Source organism: Balaenoptera borealis (genome assembly GCF_965194805.1).
Source record: "Balaenoptera borealis genome assembly, chromosome: 7".
Lineage (NCBI taxonomy): Eukaryota > Metazoa > Chordata > Mammalia > Artiodactyla > Balaenopteridae > Balaenoptera > Balaenoptera borealis.
In genome coordinates this window covers 67,657,821-67,674,416 of record NC_138864.1, presented here as the reverse complement: position 1 = coordinate 67,674,416, position 16,596 = coordinate 67,657,821, and the positions used below count along the sequence as shown (strand labels likewise).

The 16,596-nt window shown below is 39.7% G+C and overlaps 1 protein-coding gene across 2 annotated transcripts in view; it reads left to right on the top strand.

The window, feature by feature from the left end:
* The first annotated feature begins 506 nt into the window (after window positions 1-506).
* The window catches only part of NXPH1 (neurexophilin 1), a 406,633-nt gene continuing 390,543 nt past the window's right edge, over window positions 507-16,596 (top strand). Inside the window, exons 1-2 of one of the 2 annotated variants that reach the window (XM_082398568.1) lie at window positions 507-3,125; window positions 3,661-3,780. The gene's annotated coding sequence lies outside the window, so the exon portion shown is untranslated. The other variant, XM_082398569.1, reaches the window with a different exon arrangement.

The following is a 16,596-nucleotide window of genomic DNA, read 5'->3' as shown; positions in this document are numbered from 1 at the left end:
GGGATAAATTGGGAGATTTGGATTGACGTATACACACTACTATATATAAAATAGATAACCAATAAGGACCTACTGTATAGCACAGGGGACTCTACTCAGTGTAAATCAACTATTCTTCAATTAAGAAAATAATTTAGGGGCTTCCCTGGTGGCGCAGTGGTTGAGAGTCTGCCTGCTAATGCAGGGGACACGGGTTCGAGCCCTGGTCTGGGAAGATCCCACATGCCACGGAGCAGCTGGGCCCGTGAGCCACAACTACTGAGCCTGCGCGTCTGGAGCCTGTGCCCCGCAACGGGAGGGGCCGCGATAGTGAAAGGCCCGCGCGCCGCGATAGTGAAAGGCCCGCGCACCGCGATGAAGAGCGGTCCCCGCACCGCGATGAAGAGTGGCCCCCGCTTGCCGCAACTAGAGAAAGCCCTCGCACGAACCGAAGACCCAATACAGCCAAAAAATAAATAAATAAATAAATAAAATAAAAGTAGCTATAAAAAAAAAAAAAAAAGAAAATAATTTAAAAACTCATAGAGCTCTAAGAAACACAATGCCAGAATCATGTGATTTAATAAGAACAAACCAGGAGTAAATTCTTGGGATTTTCTGCCATAAAAACTCCATTGCACACATTTCTTTGCTTTCCCCTTCGGGTCTTGCTCGTGTCATGTATTGTTTCTTGGTTCTGTTTTTAGTGGGAAAAACAATAATGATGGTTTCTATGTAATTAGGAACTTACAAGATACCTTTGCGGTATCTTTAGGAAATAAAAAACTATTAGAGGATTTCGCCCTGAGAAGGCAGTAGAAGTTGAGCAAATGGGAAGGAGGAGATAGAAATGTGAAAGAATTGCTTGTTGGGATATTTGAATGAAGGTGAGGATGCAGAAGAAGTCTTGCTGGAGAGAAAATTTGTGGATTTGTGTAAATGGAAGACTACTTGCTATTCTATGGAGAGATGCCAAAGGATTAGCAACAAGAGACATTAACATTTAATCTTTTTTATACTTATCAAAAAATAGAGAAACTAAGGAATAAAGTAATCTTGGGTACACATATATGGTGAAAAAGTCATCTGCAAATTTCAGAAATATGAACTGCCTTCTAGGGACTACTATTTAAATGTCACCTGCCTAACATAACACATTTTAATTGGACTTTGATTGGCAAGTTCTTCACTACTTCCTTTCCTTTTGTGAAGATATGTTTCAACTGGCAATACACAAGAGTGCGTGGCATTTTAAAAAGGGAAACGGTGAGTAAACACTATTACCTGGATCTGAGCTCCCTGACACAGACAACTGTTTCGATATAATTCTTCTTAGTTGTAGTTTACTAGCCTGAAGGGCGTCGTTAAACTGGTTTCAGTTTTTTTAAAAAAATAAAAGTACAGGTAACAGAAAGCACTAGAAAGGGAATTTGAAGATGCTAGACTGAGTCCTAAAAAAAATTACTTTGTGAACGCTAGGAACTAACTGGAGCCTCAGTTTCATCAGCTGTCCAGGCGAGATGCCATTTAACGTCTCTGAGGTCCAAAATTGTATGAATTGTCTAAATTAGCCCAGAGCTAGGTAGAGCATTACTTGCTTAAACCAATGGTGACATCTGGTGGCTGGATGTGCTAATGACGGTTTCAGCTGCCTTCCAGCTTCCCCAGGGCTTGGTAAAGCTGTTTTTTAAAAATGGCTGCCTTTTCCATTTGATAATGTTCTGAGGGCCAGTTGGAAGTCTTACTGTTCAGATTTGGTCTCTCTAATTTATTGTTTATATTATGAGTTAAAAAATTATGATTAAGTAGGTGAATGAACAATGTGTTTTTTTTAGTGAAGTTTGATAATCTTTTTCTTTTAAATAAAAAAAGCTCTAACTTCCTCTGGCTCTGGAGCTACCTCTCTGAAGCAGATTATGTTGCTGCCATGCAATTGCTTGCAGTGCAGGCTGTTAAAAGATAAACTGAGGCATATTAAAATTTTTAAGAGTTTATCTGAGCAAAAATAGATTCGAATTGATTGTCAGGTTTCTGCAGGGATAAACAGTAAATATTCCTGGCAGTATGGAACAACCTCTTGCATACAAAAGGCATCCCAAAGAGCGTGCAAAAGATACTACCCTCCCAAGATCCAGAGCCACTCCTGAAGATAACCATAAGAAAGACAATTCCCCTGAGAGCTGGCAACAGTCCGCGGGACCCTAGCAACCCACATTTTTGTCTGCCTGTATTTTGGGGGCCCCCAACCTGACAGCTGCCAACTCTAGTTCTCAGGACACAAAACGGGACAGACAAGAAGGCAATAGCTGTCTGTGGAAGAGACGGGATCCACAACCAACGGGTACTCAAAAGCAAATTCACAAGTCCCAATTCAAAATGTAATTCTTAATTTTTTTTTTTCCCCTGCCCATCTGCACTTGGGAAGGAAAGGGCAACGTGAAATTTTACCTTCCTCTCTTCACCAGGCACCACAGATAGAGATCTGAAGAGCTGACTTTGGTGAGAATTCTCACCCCTTGCTCACTTCTGCCAGTTTTCCCAGGATTCTGTGTGCAGGCTCTGCAGCGAGTGGGGTGTCTCAGCGGCTCTTACCCTGGTCATGAGAAACTGCTGAGGAGGAAAAATAATTTTCGCTCGACCCATTTTGGTGAGTGCTTGGCTGAGACCCTTTTTCTCCAGGGCACCCTGTAGTAAATGGATAAGCTTATCCAGGGTTAAAGTTCTCCACTGTGGCCACTGTAATTCAAGATTATTTTCGGTAAGGTTAACTTGCTTGTTCAGCCTTGAAGCAAAATTGTGTTCCCTTGAGGCCTCACACTGGACCTAGTCCGGCTTAAGTTGGACCGGGACCCGGTCTGGTTTCCAAGTCGGACCCAGGCTGACCCCGGACACGGTCTGGTTTCTACGTCGGACCCAGGCTGACCCCAGACACGGTCTGGTTTCCAAGTCGGACCCAGGCTGACCCCAGACACGGTCTGGTTTCTAAGTCGGAACCAGTTGGACTCCAGTCGGTTTCCGGACCCAACCCGGAAAAAGAGCCGCTCAAAGAAAGTTTGAAAGCTCACGACGCAAAAGCTGCAGAGGCAGGAATGAGGAGGGCCTCACCCACCACCGGCAAGAAAGCGGCGAGCTCAAGGGGCTCACAGGTACATTCACCTGCTTGCTTGTTGCTCCAGAGGGTCCTCGGGGGTCTCCTCTGGTGCCCTCTTCTGAAACCAGGACTGTTAAAAGATAAACTGAGGCATATTAAACATTCTGAGAGGTTTTTTGAGCAAAAATCGATTTGAATCAGGCAGCATTCCATCTAGCAGATAGAAGGGGGCTCCGAGAATCTATACAAAATGAGATTTTTATAAGCAGAAGGGAGCAGGAACTAGGCAACAAAGTGGTTGGTCATTGCAAGGTCGCTTCCCTTTAAGGGATGGCAGGGGTCTGTCAGGCAGATAACCTACTCATTGCTGATAGGTGATTCCTGACTGACTGGTTTTAGACTCCATTTCTGGGAGAACTGAAACTGTAATTAATTTATGTTTTGGTTTGGTGATGTGGGGTTTAACGTAAGTGACTCCATTTGGGGCCTGTTGTCTTGTTTTTACAAGACTTAAATTTAAAAATAAATTAACTTACTTATTCTCTCACCTATTCAACTCCTACTCTTGTGTCAACCTCTGTGTGAACCAGGAGGGATTAAGAAATAAAAGCACACCCCTTGACTACTGAAGCCTCTGGTTTAGAACCTGTGCAACTGACAACACACTGGCCTGGATTTGGGCTTCCTTTTGAAATATAGACAGCAGCAGGGTAAGTCTTGATTTTCACTTTGTTTGTCATTATTTCCTGGTTTGCCTTTCATGGTGGTAAGGTCCTTACCCCTGCCTTCTGAATCCCCACTCCTCTCAGACAACCCTTATCTTCTACACATGGTTGAATGAATGAGCACTTACTTAGGCTTACTATTTTCCCCTTCATTTAATATTCACAACTTGTGATTTGTAAAATCTTGATATTTCCTTTAGTGCAGAGTGATAGCACCTCCAGCTTAGTCCTTTTCCAAACTATCTGGCTGACTTAGAATTCCCACATTTCCCAGTCTCTGCCATAGTGCTCAATTTTATCTTTTTTCATAGCATTTCACATTATTTGCAATGATTATCTTTATTAATTTGTCTATAGCTATTTTTTCCCCCTATGATGTACGATGTGAAACCTAAGTGTCAGCACATTTAAGACAGTTTCCCTGAAACCTGAGTAAGGGGCAAAGTGAGGAACCTAACCCAGGCTTTTAGACTTCCTAGTTTGGGGTCTTTACCATACACCCGAACTGCCTTAATTCCTGGAAGGGTGAGACTCTCCTTATCCAAGTTTCTGGACAAGAAAGTGGATCCAACCAGAGAGAATGTGGAGAGGGATGCCTCTCTCTGCTTTGTATCCTTGTCCACTGTGGCTTATCAGTCAGGAAGTGGAGTCATAGGCAGGTATATACTCAGTTTAGTTTCCCCAGAAACACTGACAGGTGGTGCAAACAGAAATCTGAATTATTTATAAATGACTGTAGGAAAATATTTACTTTGGGAACTCTTACCATTTTATGCTTGATTCATTTATAGTCTACTGTTTAGAGCTGCAGTTGGCTTTACTATCATTTATTCTTTCGTACATTGAGTCAGTGAGCCTTGATTCAGCAGCTACTATGAGGATAAACCAGATTAGGTTATCTTCTTAAGCATTTAGGAGTCAAAGTAAATTTGATTGACTTACAGCTGTATTTTAAATATATTGCCCCCTCATTCATGTTCCCCTGTATACTCTAGAGGGAGGATGAATTCTGGAACACACAACAGTGACATAGAGGATGGCCTGTTATATCTCTCCCCATATTCTAGGGTATGTATATGCCAGCACCTAACAGTCCTTGTCACATGGCAGATGGTCAATATATACTTGTTAACCGACTGCCTGAATGAATATGATGATGCCATCTTTCTGCTTGAAATCCTCTAAGGGCCTCCTATTGTACATACAGTGAAGTCCTTTCTTTGACTCTGACCTTCAAGCCCTGCTTACCTTTCTAACCTCACTTATGCAGCCCCATCTGCACTACTCTTTTTAAACTCTCTCCTATCCAAGGACTTTGGCACATGTTTTCCCTTTGCCTGGAATGCTCTTTTTTCTGTCCTTCTTCAGGTCCCAGGTCAAATGTCCTTTTCTCAGAAAGGCCTTCCTTGACCTCACTATTTAAGCATGTTCCCTTACCTTTCTCCATTTCAGCAACTTGTTTGTAATCTTTGTAGCATTTATTTCAGTTTTCAATTTTCACCTCTTTCACTGTCATTCCTACATCTAAAGCCCCATCATCTCAGGCCTGGACTATTCCTGCCCTCCTACATTTTGTCCTCCACGTCGCAACCAGAGTGAATTTTTAAAGTAAATAAGATAGATTGTCCTAGTTACAATCCTGGCTCTGCTCTATACAAGCATGTGTGATGAAATGTGATGAAATGTCTTCGGGCCTCCGTTTCCTTATTTGTAAAATAGGGATAGTACAGTTGACCCTTGAACAACACAGGTTTGAACTGTGAGGGTCCACTTACATGTAGATATTTTTCAATAAATTAACAGCTGGTTGAATCTGCAGATGTGGAACCTTGGATATGGAGGGCTGACTGTGAAGTTACACGTGGATTTTTGACTGCGTGGGGCGTCTGCACTCCTAGCCCCTGCGTTGTTCAAGAGTCACCTGTAGCAACACCCCTTTCATAAGCTTGCTGAATGATTAAATGAGTACATATTTGTAAAGCACTTAGAACAGTCCAAGTTCATAGTCAGCGCTATATTTTAGCTTTGAACATATAATAACTGAAACTCCCATTACTTCTCATTATACTCTAAGTAAAATCCAGACTTCTTAACCACAAGTCTCTGAGGCCCTACATTATCTTGTTTTCTTGCCTCTCTCTTCAAACTGACTGCTTACGACTCTTCTCCTTGCTCCCTATTCACCCACATCGACCTTTTCTTCCAGGCTTCTGGTCTTAAAACCTGCTTTACTAAAGCTGAGAATGCTCATCCTCTAGATCTTGGTGTAGTTCTCTCCTCACCAATTCAGGATCTTCTGAGAAACCTTTCCTGACCACCTTATCCCTCCCCCTCCCCCTCTCGTTCTTTATTTCTGCATCCCTATTGTCCTTAACAGTTGTCATAACCTGCTATTATCTTATATCAATATATTGATCTATTTACTTGTTTTTTCCAGTCTCCCACACTCTCAAGTTATCTCTATGATATCAAGCACTTTGTCTGCCTGGTTTACCTTTCTATCCCCAGGATATAAAACAGTGCCTATATAAAACAGTGCCTGGCATCTAGTAGGTGCTCCATAAATATTTGTTGGATAAATTGCAAAACGGTCTTACAAGTGTACTTTACCATTGGTGGAATTATTGCCATTTCTGCCATTTCATACTTCTTGGCTAAGACATAAAATCTATGGCATAATTTAATCTCCTTAAATCAACTATAAGCATTTGGCTGGGATTAAGCAAATTCCAAATTTACATGATTAGAGTACAAGGAATTGTTTTGACCTCTCATAATTGTATGTTTCAAAGCTTTTTTTGTGTTTTCAGTGCCTGGAGTTATTTAAATAGGTCTGCATTGTGATATTTTTCAGTCAATACCATTGTTATTAAATCTTTTTGTAAAAATGCTATCTCTGATCTTTCCTGATAGATGGAATTTAAATTCTTTGGAATAGTAGAAGAAGATAAAGAAAGAAGGAGATAAGGCTGGGGTGTTCTCTCGAGACTCCATAGCCTAATGTGCTTTGAGGAATGTATATTCTGATTCATGGCACATTTTACCAGTTTGGTAAAAATGGAATATAGTGATAGCCCACTGCAGTGTTATATACAAAGTATAATTGAGAGCCCTAAGAAAACCATTAGAAATCCAACTGAGGATTTCTTCTGTGTCTAAAACTGAGAATAGGAAATCTGCTTTGACCTGATACCCTCCCTCACTTCCCTCATTTCTGGGGTCTTATAGAAACCTAATCAGGTAAGCTGGCCTAGCAAGAAGGAAGCATTGCAAAAAAGCAAAGGAGTTCAGTCTGTCTTCTCCTATGCCTAATAGAACAATCTGCCATTATTAAACAACTAAAGAAATTTAAATAAAATCAGATGATTATTTAATGTGCAGATCATTCAAGATATAGGTGAATATCAGAGAATGAGAGAAATTCCATTTAGAATCTTTTTTTTTTAAAATAAATTTATTTATTTATTTATTTATTTAATTTTGACTGTGTTGGGTCTTCGTTTCTGTGCGAGGGCTTTCTCCAGTTGCGGCAAGTGGGGGCCACTCTTCATCGCGGTGCGCGGGCCTCTCACTGTCGCGGCCCCTCCCGTTGCGGAGCACAGGCTCCAGACGCGCAGGCTCAGTAGTTGTGGCTCACGGGCCCAGCCGCTCTGCGGCATGTGGGATCTTCCCGGACCGGGGCACGAACCCGTGTCCCCTGCATTGGCGGGCGGATTCTTAACCACTGTGCCACTAGGGAAGCCGCCATTTAGAATCTTTGACGTCCCTTTCTAAAATCTGCAAATGTAGCAAACATATGAGTCCTTAAAGATAGAATGTAACTTCAGCCCATCCCTCAGTTCTTTCCTGGGCCCACCTTGTCTTCAACATCAGTTCCTGGAATCTCAAAGAGGGAGTGAAGCTCACCACTTGGTAGAAGATGAAAGGTGGAAATCTGATGGTTTGTTTTTAGGTAGTGTCATTGTGTTCTTGCTTCAAAGTGTTCCTTCAGATGGGTCTCATCATATTGTCTTGGCATTGAAATGGCTGCATCAAAGCAGCTTCATCAACAGATCATACACTTAAAATAGAAAACAGGCACATTACCTCAACACGAGTAGTTGTTACACTATCTGCCTTTCTGAATATGCTTCAGCGACACCCACGCTAATTAAATGAAGTCGATTAGAACTCAGCAGTGACCTAATTCCATGTCTAGCACATCAAGAGCTGTTTGTTTATACCAGTTATCAGAACAGGGTTACCAAACTGTAGAAGTAATTTAGGTGGCACTTTCTAAACAATGTAGATCAATTTAAAGTGGATTCACTGTGGTAAGTGACTCATGATGGAATAGTGAGATCAAACCTATAATAATGTTTATAAAAGGAAGAGAACATGAGAAGAATAAAATATCTTAAGTTATAAAAATTCTTCAGACGAATCGATTTAGTTAACTATTTATTGAGTGCCTACTATGTACCAGGCATTGGGGGTACAGCAGTGGACAAAATGGACCAAAAAATTCCCTACCTTCATGGAGCTGTCATTTGTGAGGGAAGGTCAATAAAAATATTGAAAGTTAAGTGTGTACTATGTCAGAAAGTGATAAGTGCTATGAAGAAAAATAACACAAGAAAGGGGAACATTTCACTTCTAATCTGTCACCAAATTCTGATGGTTTTACTTTCGAAATATATTCAGAAACCAACCACTTCCGCCACTTCCACTACTCAGCTCAAGCCGCCAATGTATCGAGGGCAGAATGATGCAGTAGCCTCCAGATTGGCCATCCTGCTTTAACTTGGCCCCTTTCTGTTTATTCTTTTTTTTTTTTGGCTGCAGCGTGCGGCATGAGGGACCTTAGTTCTCAGACCAGGGATCAAACCCTGCACCCCCTATCTTGGAAGCATGGAGTCTTAACTACTGGACTACTAGAAGTCCCCCTTTCCATTTATTCTTAATACAGCTCCCAGAGTCATCTTGCTAAAAAGAAGTCAGGCAGTTTCACTTGTCTCCTCTAAACTCTCCAGTGGTCACCCAGAGAAAAGCTCAAGTCTTTAATATGGGGTTGGCCAAAAAGTTCGTTCGGTTTTTCCATAAGATGTTATGGAAAAACCCAAACAAGCTTTTTGGCCAACCCAATAGTAGCCTCAAGGTCCGGCATTATCTGGCCTTTGTTTGCCCTTTGTGCTTCTCTCTTATAGCCCTGGGGCCTGCTTGCTCTTCCTTGAACACTGGGTATCTCCTGCCTCAGGGCCTTTGCTCTTGTCCTTCCTTTGCCTAGAAATCATCTCTTTTACTCTTTTTGCTTTTCGTGTCACCTGCTTTCGAATCAACTCTGGCATCTGCCTGGGGCTGTGCTGATGGTTATTTCACAAAACAGAACAAGCAGGGAGTTTGACTCCAATTATTACCTTTCACCTGTTTTGCTGGCCACACTATCAAGCACCTGTGCCTCATTAAAAGGGTGCTAGCACATGTTATGTCTTGTCTGTTCATCACTCCCATCCAATTACTCAACTACCAATTTTCTCATTTCACCCTCACCTTGTTCATTGGACCTATGCTCTTATCTTCCTGGATTATGCCCTTGGTCCATTAGCACTAGGACCCTGCCTGTCTGTCCTGGTGCTGTATGTTTGAACTGCCTCGGGAATGCACCTTCCTTCTGACTTAGATCCAGGGAACTTTTCTAGCTGAAAGCTGTCACCAACGTCATCCATGCCTCCTCATAGCAGGCAGAATTTGGACACCATGAGCTTAAGAAGGCAACTTCCATTTTAATGTGAGTAGTAAATAGAAAAATGTTGTCCGACAAAATTTTACCTTAGAGCTGGTAATGGCCCTTTATGCAGCTCTTTACTGAAGTGGAGTGGAAGTTCTTTATGCAGCTCTTTACTGAAAAGGAGGGAATGTTATTTTTATTGGCTATTTAGATTATTAATCCTACCATCAATTGGTAGAGTTATTAATAGTGTGCTCTCTGCAGAGATCTGTACTTTTCTTGTCTATCCTTGCTCCACATTGCAGCAGTGATAAATTCTGTTATCTTTCATGCTTTTTGGTTTTTTCATGTTGCTCATCTTTGGGTGGTAAGATTATAAAGATTCAGGTATGGCCTTGGAGGAGGGAAGAGAACATGGTCCAACTAGCTTTCCAGAGTCTTCTGCTAACAGACAGCAGAATATATGTGTGTGTGTGTGTGTGTGTGTGTGTGTGTGTGTGTGTGTGTGTATACACACACACACACAAACACATTTTAAAATATATACAGTATTTAAATAAGACTATAGACTCACTCTCTCTCTCTCTCTCTCTCTCTATATATATATATATATCTCTATATATATATAGACTCTGGTTGGGGCGATTTGATTCTTCCTAGTTTCCCATAATTTATAACATAGCATCTCAATTCCTGTTTTATTTCTAACAGTCAGTATTCCAGTTATCTACTACTGTATAACAAACCATCCAAAACCTTAGTGGCATAATGCTAAAACCACTTTTTTACATACATGAGATTTGTTGTTAGGAGTTTGCACAGCACACAGTAGGGATGGCTTGTCTCTGCTCTATGATGTCTGAGACCCTAGCTGGGAAGAAGTGAGTGGCTGGGGGTGACTGAATAGCTGGGGGCTGGGAATCATCTGGAGGCTTCTTCCTGCACATGTTGGTACCTGGTTTGGGATGATTTGAAGGCTGGACACAGCTGGGACACTGTGAACTGGTGTTTCTACCTGTGTCCTTTCCATGTGGCTTGGGCTCCCAACAGTATGATATTCTTTACACATTAAAGTGTTGTTTAGTACTATCTAAAATAGAGTTGCCCAGTGATGAAAGTAGCTTTCACAAATTCCATGTTCCAAAATCTCTTAGGCCCTTATTCAAGAAATTGTTACTCTTATTTCACAGTTCCAGTAGGGATGCACCTCATGTAACTTGGCCTATAGAAGATTATAAGCAGCCAATTAGACAGTCAAGGGTGACTGCCAGAGTCAGGTGAATGGATAGGGCAGTCACTGTCAGATTGGTATTGGGATACAGATTCAGTTTTAATCCTTTAGAGGAGGTATGTAAATCTTCATTGCAACTCAGAAAGAGCAACAGTGGGGACCACTGTGTTTAAGAATCACTAGATCAACATGAGTCACTAGCCCTTTACGACAATATAGTGTGGGAAGGGACCAATTTTATGTACTAGTCAAGGACAGGTTTTGTAGCAAAGCACTCGGGTTCACATTCCTAGTTCTGTTTCTTAACAGGTGTGCTGCCTTGGTTCTGTAAAATGTACTTATCAGATCCATCTCATAGGCTTATTTTGGAGGAAAGGGGAGATTAAGTGAGGTAATGTCTTTAAAGCAGAGTGTGGATGGTAAAAGCTGATAAACAATCGTACCATCTCTGAGAGTCCCACTGATGACCCTGAATCATTAAGAGAAGGGCACATTATAATAAGTGTGCTCATTTATTGAAACTAGAAAATGTATCATAAATATTATAAAGATTAAAATTATAAAGATCATAAAGTAAAATATCTGGATCAGACAATGTCCTGACAGGAAAGATCCCATTAAAATTGGATAATTGAAGAGAGTTGAAGAGAGTTTTGCAGATACGTGAGCAGCGTATAGGGAAACCACTGGATACAGAGAACAGGGTGGAAAAGTATTATCACTCCGAGGTCTCGGGGGAGGGGATGGGCTTACCAGGACTCAGACACAGTGAGGATGAGAAGAGGGTTGCTGAGACCCTTGTTGGAAGGATGCAGCTTGCCTGTGGGGACCACTTAGGGAGGAAGGTGGAAGGAAGATACCCTGACCGCACTCTTTCTCTAATCTGCTGGAAGCCCATGGGCAAGGAAGGCAGTTTGCTTGTGAGGGCCATGCAAGTTAACCTTCTGGGGCTGGGAACAGAGTGAACCAACAATAAATAGCCTTTTTCATCTTCCGGACAAGGGAAAGATGAAGAGATAAACTATGTATAGTTTGTAAAACATAGAACTTCAACAAAGGAGATTAATGGAGCTTCCCTCTCTCCCTCTGTCTGCTTTGGTGTCCTGTGGGTGAGGCACAGGGTGATTTAAGATGCATTTAGCATTTAGTAGTTTTCCAGCAGGCTGTTTAATGCAGACATTCTTGTTCCTACATTGCCATCCTCACTCAGCAGGCCTGTTAGGGGATGAGAACTACGTTAGAAGCTGTGGGAAAAACAGGCTAAGGGGGAAACTCGATCCTTATCTTGCAAGAACTTATATGTAGTTAGGGAGATAGGACAAGCCCATGATAGCCAGCAATTCAAGATGATGTATCATTATACATGCCTCAGGAGTTCGAAGAGGGATGTCATTGAGGTCTTGGAAAGGTTCTTGGCTGTGACAGTACAGGGGAGCTGTACTTTGAAGGTGGGTGAGATAGAAAGGAAAGCATTCTATGTGACCAGAATAAATGAAGGAGTGATATTTGAGCTCCAGTAGCACCAGCCAGAACAAGTATTACCCAGTAAGCAAGGTGGACCCAGTCTGAGAGTTTTAGAGGATCTCAAATCTGGTTTAGGGGAAAATGTAGTATATTAAGTCACTGGGGAATAAGGTAGGTTTACTTTTTTGCTTGTTGCCTTGATAAATCTGGAAGGAATGTCCTGGAAGAAATAATAACAATTTCTAATGTTGACTTTCTTGATTAACATAGAGTCTTTCAATGTGACCAGGTAAATCCAGTAATTTTTGTCAGTTTTTCTAACTGCTGAATTGCAAGGAAGTGCTGACTTAGAATCTTGAAATAATGAGGTTATTAGATTTACATGAATTAATACGGTTGCAGGAATTTGATTTATACATCTTCCTGAGACTGAATAGTTAATTAACTGACGACTAAAATAACTTTATAGATTTATCTACGAAGAATGCGTTCCTAAATACTATAAGGCTTATTTATTTAACCCACTTTTGAGCGTCATGTAAATGAAATCACACAGTATGTACTCTTATGTGTCTGTTTTCTTTCAATAATACATTTTTGAGATTCATCCACATTGATGTGTACTGTGGTTCATTAATTATCATTGCAGTATAATATTCCGTAATCTATTCTGTTGTTGATGGGCACTTTAAAAAATTTTGCAGTTGTTTTGAATACTGATGTTGTAAAACGTCGTACATGTACATTTTGTTGGGTATATATTTAGGAGTTTAACACTAGGTCATAGGACATTTATATCTTGAACTTTACTAGTAATGCTAAATTATTTTCCACTTATACTAATGTATACTATGATCAGCAGTGTTTGACAGTTTTCATTGGTCGGCATCCTCATAAACAGTTGATATTATCAGATTAAAAAAAATTTTTAGCCAGTCCAGTGGCAGCTCAGTCATACTATATTGTAGATTTACTTTACATTTCCAAGGTTACATAATGAGGTAAGGCTATTTCCCTATATTTAGTTTTATTCATTGGATTTTCTCTGCTGTAAAGTGCCTGTTTAAGTCTTTTGTGCATTTTTTAAATGGGTTGTCTTTTTCTTATTGATTTGTAAAAGTTTTTAATATATGAGTCCTACATTGATTGATTATAGGTACTACGATTAGTGTTTCCTTCACCCTGTGGCTTGCCTGTCACTCGTTTAATGGTGTTTTTAGGTGAACTGAAGTTCAGTGTTATTAATAACTGAAGTTCTTAATTCAATACAATCTAATTTACTAAGATTTTTGGTGGCTTTTCTCTCTTTCTTTTTTCCTTTCATTCTTTCTTTCCTTTGTTTAATAAATCATTTTCTATCTCAAAGTCATGAAGATATTCTATATTATCATCTAAATGCTTTATTATTTTGCCTTTTACACTTAAGTCTATAATAGATTTGAGATAGACTTTTTGTGTGGTGTGAGATGGGTTCCAATTTCATTTTTTCCCATATGTTTACCCAGTTGTCCAAACACCATTTATGAAAAATGTGGTCATTCTCACTGCTCTGCAATGTCACTTTTGTCATAAAGTGTTTTTATATGTACGGGTCTATTTGTGTTATCTCTGTTCTTTTTCATCGGTTGTTTCAAATAATCTTTCACCAGTATCATAATCCTTTCATTACCTTAGTTTTATGTTAAGTTTTGATATCCAGCAGCAAAAATCCTCCCACCTTGTTCTTTCCTTTTGGAATGTCTAGAATATAGACAATTCTTAGACCTTTGCCTTTTCTTATAAATCTTAGAACCAGCTTGTCAAGCCACACACACACACACACACACACACACACACACACACACACACACGATCGGTTGGTATTGTGATTGAGATTGTGTTGAGCCTATAGATCACTTTGAGGAGAACTAAATCCTTATAACATTGATTCTTCCAGTCTCTGAATATGGTAGATATTCCTCTTTCTTTAGGTCTGCTTTCATTTTGCTCAACAAAGTTTAAGAGATTTGCATATCTTTTATTAGTTTTAATCCTTAGGTACTTAATATTTTTGTTGCTATTTTCAACTGTATTTAAAGAATTGTTTAAAATAAATATTTTTAGTGAAGTATGACATCCAAACAGAAAAATGCAGAAAACACAAGTATTACAGCTGAATGAATTATCACAAAAACATACCCTGGTTATTACTACTTAAATCAAGAAATAGAACATTGCCCATGCCTCAGAAGCCATCCTCATGCCCTTCCCAGTTAGGATATCTTCTCTCTTCCCCAACGGTATCCTTTAATCTGATTTCTAACACTACAGATAAGTTTTGTATGTTTGAATTTTATATAATTTTGAACACATTATGCATTTGTCTTTATTTGGCTTTGCCTCAACAATATGTTTTTGATATTCATCCATGTTCTTGCATGTAGCAATAGTTTATTCATTTTCATTGCAGTTCTGATTTACCCGACCTAATGACTATTCAGTTAACAACTCTTCATTATAATGGCTTTTGAAAATTTATTTTTTGGAATGACCTTTTATTTAGTAAAATGACTTTTTCAACCCTAAAGCCTACTCAATTAATATGCTATAGGAAGTGATGTTTTAACATTTGATTTCAGGCAGACATATTCACCAAAATTCTTGAACAATTGTTCCTAGTCAAAGAATATCATATGGAACAAATTCTAATTGTGTGTCATCTGCATGAACCCAAAATGTGTTTTTTAAATTTTTTTTTATTTTTTAAAATTTTATTTTATTTATTTATTTATTTTTGGCTGCATTGGGTCTTTGTTGCTGTGCACGGGCTTTCTCTAGTTGCGGAGAGAGGGGGCTACTCTTCGTTGCCGTGGCTTCTCTTGTTGCTCTAGTTGCTCTGCGGCATGTGGGATCTTCCCGGACCAGGGCTCGAACCCGTGTCCCCTGCATTGGCAGGCGGATTCTTAATCACTGCGCCACCAGGGAAGCCCCAAAATGTGTTGTTTTCAATGGATACAAGAGAGAGGCAGCAGTGTTATCTCCCATGACTCTTCAGACTGCTGTGTTTCTACTTGCTTCCAAGAAATCTCATGTTTAGCCTTTATTTTGCCCTCTATTTTGTTTTACTATGCTGTTACTTTGTTTATAAGTGCAGTTTGAGTACAAAAACCATAACCCCCAAAACGCTGAAAAGTTGTTATAAAAAGTGGTGCAGAATACCATGATATCACTTATATGTGGAATCTAAAATATGATACAAATGAACTTATTTACAAAACAGAAACAGACTCACAGACATAGAAAACCAAACTTATGTTTACTGAAGGGGGAAGGGGAAAGGGGTAAGGGGGTAAGGGAGGGATAAATTAGAAGTTTGGGATTAGCAGATACAAACTACTATATATAAAATACATAAACAACAATGTCCTACTGTATAGCACAGGGAACTATATTCAATATCTTATAATAAACCATAATGCAAAAGAATATGAAAAAGAATGTATATATATCTGACTCACTTTGCTATACACCAGAAACTAACACAACATTGTAAATCAACTATACTTCATTAAGTAAATAAATAAATACATAAATAAATAAAGGTGCAGAAAGAAGAAAAAAGAATGAATGCAATAAATCTTATATCACATTATATTTTATGTGCAAACTACTTTTTAACTATTGTTTTTCACTTATATAAACTTGCATTTGTTGTTCAGTTGATACATATTCTATCTGTGAATATTGTTTGGGTCTTTATGATTGGAATAAAATGCATTAGTGTTTTCCATTAACACTAACAAAAATACTTTTCATTGAATGTTTTTGCTTTAGTAGCTGTGACATTGTGATTTATAACAAGAAATATATATTTGGTCTTCTTCCACTGCTCCTGGCACATAGGTCTTAAAACTGTGGGAACTTCCTAAGTGATGAGAGCCATAAAGTTGCTATGTTAATGAGGTAACTTTTGGATCTCACCTAAGGATGGGGTCTGGTTGTCAGGAGAACCAACTATGTGATTGGAGGATTGGAATGTTCCAACCCACTGAGGAAGGGAGAGGGGCTGGAAGTTGACTAGATGGCCAATGGCCAATTATTTAATCAATCATGCCTATGTAATGAAGTCTCCATAAAAACCTAAAAAGAACAGGATTGGGAAAGCTTCTGATTTTGTGAACACGAGGACATTGGGGGAGACTGGCACTCTGAGAGGGCATGGAAGCTCTGCACCCTTTCCCCATGCCTGTCCTATGCACTTCTTGCATTTGGCTGTTCTTGAGTTATATCCTTTTATAATAAACTGGTAATCTAGTAAGTGAAATGTTTCTCTGAGTTCTGTAAGCCACTCTAGTAACTTAACCGAACCTAAGGAGGGGATTGCTGAAGCCTCCAATCTATAGCTAGTCAGTCAGAAACA